Genomic DNA, 7,685 nt, shown 5'->3' with positions numbered 1-7,685 from the left:
CTGCGCCTGGGCTGGGACTGGTCCCGCCGGCGCAGGGTAGCAGGAAACTCTCTGCACACTCACGGGACCTGGGCTTGGACTGGGTCTGAAATTGCAAATTTTAAAAAATCATTCATTTCTTCCTTTTCTCTTAATTCTCATTAAAGATCTGATAAAAGGAGGCAGCAGGACCCAGGCTAGTAGCCTGAATAATGGACTGCCTTGAACGTTCCTTCACCAGGCTAAGTAATCCACTGCCCTTAACTTCACTCTCTTGAAAGTCTGAGCACATTAGCAAAGTGAAGATTAGCTGCTGCCAGAATGTACAACACGCTGGCTTTATCTGGCTGCCAATAGAGCGTTCCTGGTTCCCAGATGAAAAGTCCTGAGCCTGGCCTTTAATGTGTGTATCTTTATCAGCACTATGGCCTTCTCAGCTCTAAGCAGAACTGCCAGTGAACTTCTAATTATCGCATTCTAGGGCTTCTCTGGAGTGTATCTCCAAAATTTTCCAAAATTCTCATGCAATTCCCAAGGCTTCTGAAGCCTTGTTCAGGTATAGTCACAACAGTGATGCCACTCCTCATAACAGGTCTCTGTATTAGCCAGATTTTCCACTGTTGGGACAAAACATCTGACACACATACCTTAAATGAGAATTTTATTCTGGCTCGCAAGTTTTCAGGGATTCAGTCCAATAGTTGGCTGGCTCCTAGAAGGAATGCCATTATGGAAAATCACTGCCACCCCTACAGCAGCCAGACATGGAAAGGGAAGGCAAAAGCTGGGAATGAGAATGCATCTTTCTAAGTCATACTCACAGCGAGCCGCCCCAACCAAGCCCTGCCTCCTGACAGCACACTCAGTTATGGGTCCTATAAGTGCTCTGGTGAGCATGGAGCTCCACAGATCCAAACATTTTCCAAACACACTTTATGTCCAAATCACAACTGTCCCTTTCATTCTTCCCAATGAGCCCTCACCCACCTTCTCTAAGGAGTTAATTTGCATAGATGTCCTTATCTGGATCTAACAGGGCCCTTGTAACACTGCAGTAAGTAGTCTTCATTTTCTGCATTTTTATGGACCATGATACAATACAGGTGCTCCTAGAATATTAACAGGAACTGGATGAGCCAGATAAACATGGCTTGAGATATCTGGGTATGCAGTTTTCTCTTGCATGTTCAAATATTTATAAAAACCCCAATCTCTCACTCTGACTGTGCTTCCTCTTTTGGGAACTTGTGTCTGCTCTCTTGCCTGTGTTCTCTGATCTGAGAAACAAAAGCAAACATCCTTTCTTTTCTTGTTTTGACCCTGATAAAATTCTTTTTACTGACCATGCCACCCTTCATTTGCTGTCTCACATGGCAGAGGCTTTTGGAGAAGGAAGCCAATAAACTCTAACTGTAGAGTTCAGCTGAAGGCGGGTCAGAGCGTCGCTTCTGTACATGGCATCTCCTAGGAAGAGAGTGCCAGAATCACAGAACTAGATTCCATCATATAAGTTTAATAAGAAAGTGAGAACCTGGCTTTTTATAAGAATAAAGAATGAAGTAAATACTTAGTTGAGAGAACCATAAACATATTAGACTAGGCTCTGCTTAAATTTGATAGACAGTCTAAACTAATAATTATACTGATGCGTTTTCATTATTTCTGGCAGATACATTGACAAGTGAAATATTTTCTGTCATAGATATTAAGGGCATTTTTAGTTTTATGAGATTTACTTCTGAAGCTATTTAGCATGTGCCCCTATCTGCGGTGCTTGTGATTTATCTTCTACTTTGGAGTATAGATGAAAAACAGAAAATACATCAAATAAACAATAAAAAATAGGAAAAGTGGAAAAGTGGGGAAAAGAGCTGAGCAGCTCCTGGAGGAGCTATGCTGTGTGAAACAAGCCCGACCCAAGAAGGTGAACATTATGTACGCTTCCTCAGTTGGGAAAATGAACATACCTCAGAAGTGTATAAAACAGTCAGAGATTGCGAAGGGGCTGTGGCTTGGATCTAAAATGCCTTCCAAAAGCTCCTGCGTTGGAAGCTGATCTCTGGCCCAGCAGTGCTCCAAGGCGACCGGCTCATGTGGACACTAAATCCACAGTCCACTGATGCCTGTGCAGCTCTTAGGCAGGTCGTCTAACAGGAGGACACAGGTCACGGGCAGGGCACGGCTCCTCGAAGGCATGTCTTACACGCATCTCGTCCTTTTTGTTTTGTTTTTTTTTTTCACTTTCTCTCCCCACCCCATCTGTTTCTCCTGCCGTGAGGTGAACAGCTCTCTCTTCCTTGCATCTCCCTTGTGCTGTTTCTTCCTTACCACAGCACTGAGGCTGGCTGACAGTGGAATGAAAACTCTCAAACTGGGCCAAAGCAAAGGTTTCCTCCTTCAAGCTGTTATAGCGAGTGCTGTGTCAGCGATGCACAAACCGATGAGTGCAGAAGGGGAAGGAGAAGGCACAGCGCTGACCACAGCTGTCACTGGGAGAAATGAGACACAACGCTCTGTCCTATCATAGAGCAAATACAGTTTGCAACAATTTGTGATGCACTACAGATTGATTAAGTAGGGTCTGACTATTTGTAGCACATGCAGGTGGCAAATACGTCAAGAAATCGAAATGCTGCTTTATCATTCTGTGTTTTCCTAGAGAAACAGATATAACACATTATATGCAAATGTTCAAGAAATTATGAGCCTGGCTGATGATGATCAACCACAGAGCTGGATGAGGAAGCAGGTATCTCACACTGTAGACTGAGGGCTTCAGTCCAAAGTCTGGAGTCCACTGCAGTGTCCCATGCAAGTCCATATCAGGAAGCTGACGGGTCTGTAACAGAATGCTGAAGTGTTTACACCAGAAGGCTGGAGGCTCTGCAGTGGATGCTGAAGGGCTGGCATTAGATGATGTCAAAGTGGAAAGCAAAGACTGGAGCTCCTCTGAAGGATGGGGGTCCTTCCTTACTTCCCCTTTGTATCATCCAGGTGAGAAGCCGCCCTAGCCCGAGTCCTCCACAGCTGAAGGCATAGAAGTGCTGAACAGATTTAGTTCAGCTTCTGAACTTCTTAAGTTGACACAGTTTTGTTCTGTCAAGGTTGTCACAGAACCTTGACCAAACTTCTCATAGTACTTAAAACTTTGTGTTACAGCTTTCTGTTAATTTTCTGAGTTTGTGTCCTATGGCTTCAGGGTGTACACCATTGTAGAAATGCATGGTTCTTCGTGGTAGTTACTAGACACTAAGCGTCACTATCTTTAAATTGCATTAAATTCCCCATTCATACTGCCATATTTCACACTCTTAATTCCAACACTTGCTTAGTGTCTGCTGGGTTATGCAGACATAGGTCATCTTTATCATCTCAGGACGTTCTGCTGGAAGACAGCACTGCCCAAGTACGCAGCATTTATAGAATTGAATTTTTATCTATTTATGATCAAAATACATCCTCATAAATTAGTGCAGCATCTAATAAATTACAGCTATTCAAAAACATTTGCTGAATGACATTAAAATGTATATTTGAATGTAGAGCGTAAGAAGATTTGTACTCGGATTTGTACTCAGAATTCCCAAAGACCAATAAAATATTCTCTGCTTAAATATTTAGCTATTTAATCTGGAAACTATACTGAATTCCAGCATTGTCCTTTAAGTAATAACTTAAAAAATCAGCAAACTTATTTTCCTGCGATCTTGAGGGCAGGAGTCTGAAACCCAGAGCTGGCAGCCTGCGGGCCTCCGCATGCTCTAGCAGAGCACCCTCCTGCTGCCTCCAGCTTCTGGAGGGTCTGGGCGGCCCAGGCTGTGAGCACCTCTCTCTCTCTCCCATCTCCAGCTACGTGTCCACCTGCTCTCATCTATGTGTCAGCTAAAAGGACAGTTGACCTCACACAAAGAACCTGTCCTAGACGGATGCAATGTGAGCTGCCTTTAATCTTTGATAGCAGCGTTGCTGTGGTAGAGGCTGCAGAGACACTTGCATCTTTTGCGCAATGAACAATTAAGTGTTGATTTCCCTGCTGTGCCCAATGCTATGTGTCAAAAAGGGAGGATGCACGGTATAGTGGGATTCAGTCCTCTTACCAGAAACTCTGCCCTGCTAAACTGGATTTCTGTAATATGGAATTTATAGTTTGAGAAAGGAAGATAAGAATCACAGTCCTAAACCTATGGGGCCCAAAGCATGTGTGCTTCACACTCCACCAATGTAGGTTAGAAACACCATGCTGTGGAGAGATCTCTGCCGCAGCCTTTTGATGTGCCTGGAGCTGGCTGGGGTGCAGCTGAGCTGAGGGTTTGTGCACCAGCTGCAGGCACCTGGGGAGCACTGTGGGCTGCCGCATAGAAGTAAGTGGCTGAGTCTGTGGGCTGGGAGGAGGAGATGGACAGTGAGCTGTAGCGTTCTTTAGCTACTGTCGTGGCCTTCAGTCTTCCACTCTGTTTTGTTCCTGAAGGAATGAAGAAGAGGCTGATGAGGTGACTCCCAGGATCCTGGCGAAACCACTGAACATCTTGCACAGTGGTAGAAAAATTGCACCATAGAGAAATATGGGCTCCCTCCAGGAGGATCCAGGCTGGAGGGCTCTGCTGCACCTGCTGCCCTCTCAGACATGGGGAGGAATGGAGAACATCGCAGGTGACGTCCCTGCCACACTACACAGCCCTGGAAAGGTCCCCATGGATCCTAAGAGGGAGGAAAGTCTGCAGGACGTGCCAGCTCATTTCCCTCTTTTCAGAGGCTGCAACTGGAAAACACTGTAACTTTTCTTGAATTTGGGGCAGTCCAACTTACAGACCACCTGGGTGCACAGAAACCAGAGCAGAGATCCCAGGAGCTTCTTCATGGTGCTTTGCCTGACTGGGGCAGATGGGTGATTTCACCGCTGGAAGAGGGATCAGGGCTTGGTTCGGAAGCTGTGCTTGTACCGCAGCCAATCAGCTCCTGCTGGGCCCAGACTGAGCCCTCCACAGCCTCTGTGCGGGCAGCCCCTCCCCCACCCAGATGTGCTCTGAACCTGTGGAGCCCTCTGGAGAGGGGGAAGAGAGGAAGCTTCTTATTCTGTTAGCAGAAGGCCATCTTCTGATAGTCCTGGGCTCGGGAGGAGGAAGGCAGTTGCTTCTCCAAAGAGGAATGGCTCAAGGACAGTAAGCAAAGCCTGGGAGAGCATCATAGAAAGACTGTCCTCACAGTTAAACCCAGAAAGCTGCTGTGTGTGTGTGTGTGTGTGTGTGTGTGTGTGTGTGTGTGTGTTATTAGTACATTTTGCACTACATAATGATTATATAATTTGTGAGGAATTGCTACATGAGCATAACACATTTCGATTCTATTTTCATTTCTTTTCCCAACCTTTCCTCTTCCACCATTTCTTCATCCCCATCCCATCTGGAAAAGAAAGAGCTACCTCCCTACTTCCTATTAGCCATGTTTTATTTTATCTTTATTTATATTTTGGGTTTTTCATCTGAAAAAAAAACCTATTCAGTATTCCAGCTCACGCATCTGATTTACTTCACTCAACGTTTCAGCCTCGAGTGCACCTGTTTTCCTCCAGCTGATCCAAGTGCATCCTCCTTTATGCCACAGCAGTGCTCTACTGTAGAGCGAAAGACCTCGTATCACAGTGGTAAATGCATTCCCATCTCTAGAGCAGCACAGCTCACGGCAGCTGAACCTTTGAAGAGGCCTCTCTGCCCATCAGCAGAGGAATGGACAAAGAAAATGCGGTGTTGATACTGAATGGGATACTACTGGGCATGTATTTTGTCTATAAATGCTTTATTGATCTGTGAATAAATTTAGGTGAAAATCGTTACAAAAATACAAAAAGAAATTTGAATGTAAATGATATATGCTGTAAACTTACTGATTTTCTTTTATTGGAATATGCAAAATAAAGACTTTTATGGAATAATGAAGATTTATGGTAAATAATTGGTAAATAAGAATTGAGCCTCTAAGAAGATACAGCCGTGGAGAAATTCTGGTCAATAGATCTGGTAGCAAGCCCTGGAACAATTCTGAAGATCTGCTCATGCCTTTCAAGCAGAGCAGCCTCCTCCTAGACACAGGGACCATCTCCTTCTCCTCAATGGCTGGCAGCTGTGCTGTTATGAGGGAGTCCGCTTTGCTTTCTAGGATCATACTCACTGCTTTAGCGGACAGACTCCAGCCTTGTCACAGCCTTCACAGAATGCATGATCGACACTTCCTAAAACTGTCTTTAAATGTCTTAAAGATCTACTCTGCAGATCTTTCTCAAGGTCTTAGTATTCTACCTTATAACCATGAAGACAACTGTAGTGAACCACACACAACTTTCTAATTCTCAGTTGTCTTTCTACATGATAGTAGGGCTTACCACAGAGCAGAACTGAAGTAGTTGAATATTGGAACATGGATCAATGCCTAAAAAATTCGATCAACAATGTTTAGTTTTTATTATTCTATACTGTATTTCATATTTTTAGTATTAGATGAAAAACTATGAGAAGTAAAGTAATTAAATTTTCTTGTCATTGATGTTTGGTCTGAATTTTTCCAGAGAGAAAACTATTCTGGTTAATTTTATGTGTCAAGTTAACTAGGCTAAGAGATGCCCAGATAGCTGGTACACCGTTACTGCTGGCTGTCAGCATGTATCTGGAAGAGATTAGCTCAGGAAGCCATGGGCTCAGGAAAGGAGATGCACCTTTCCCAGTGTGGATGGGGGTTCATGTAGTCCACTCAGGGCTGAGCAGAACTGAATCTAAAGGAAGGACGGCTCCATGCTCCCTGCGTGAGCCAGGACCTCCACCTTCCACTGCTCTTGGACATTGTCCCTCACTCATTTTAGTCTTTGGAAAACACCTACCCAGCCAATTTCCTTGGATCTCCAGTTGGATTTCCAGGTGGAAAATTGTGTGACTTCTCCAAAATTATATGAACTAATCCACTGATCTATCCACTTCATATTTATCTGAGAACTCTGACTAATTGGTGTTGTATGAATGTTCTGCAAAGACATAAAATAAACATCTTCCTCTGATCTGAGAAAAAGCCCAGAGCCGAGAGGACAGCTCAGACAAGTCTCGCATGGTGAGTGAATGTGTTTGCTCAGACCTTTTTAGGGAGCGGGGGTGGTTTACAGGCTGTAGCACCAGCAATATTGCCAAACACCTTGAATAGGTGCTGGGTTCACAGGGTACAATTTAACACAAAAAAGCAGGATCAACAATGCAGAGGGCCCTTGAAGATTTGAGTACTCTGTTCACATCCCATCCTGATAAGGAAACTGCCACTCTCAGCAAGCGCTGATTAGCCATGATGGAGGATGACCTCATGCGACAGGGTGACACAGAGCCTCAGCACCTCAGCGTGGGCTCACTGGGCAGCTGAAGATGGGCTCTCTGCAAGACAGAGTCACTCTCTAGAGTGACTAGATAGGACTTGGAGTGCAATTCACAACATTAGGGTATTTTCATTACACAAGACTCTTAGCAAGGAGTCAGTGATCTCAGTTATGTTCCATTTTCAGAGGTATCAAGATATATGTCTACAGAATTTCTTAAATTTCTTGGAATGCAAATAGGGATAATAATTTCTTATCATGTTATGATTCATTATTGCTTAATTATTTATCATTGAATTTAACTTGACAGTTGTTTATAATTCAAATTATACTTCTACCTGTATATTCCACCATGTATCTG

The sequence above is a fragment of the Octodon degus genome, unplaced genomic scaffold (assembly GCF_000260255.1).
Source record: "Octodon degus isolate 3935 unplaced genomic scaffold, OctDeg1.0 scaffold00669, whole genome shotgun sequence".
Classification (NCBI taxonomy): Eukaryota; Metazoa; Chordata; class Mammalia; order Rodentia; family Octodontidae; genus Octodon; species Octodon degus.
This window is presented reverse-complemented; position numbering follows the sequence as displayed.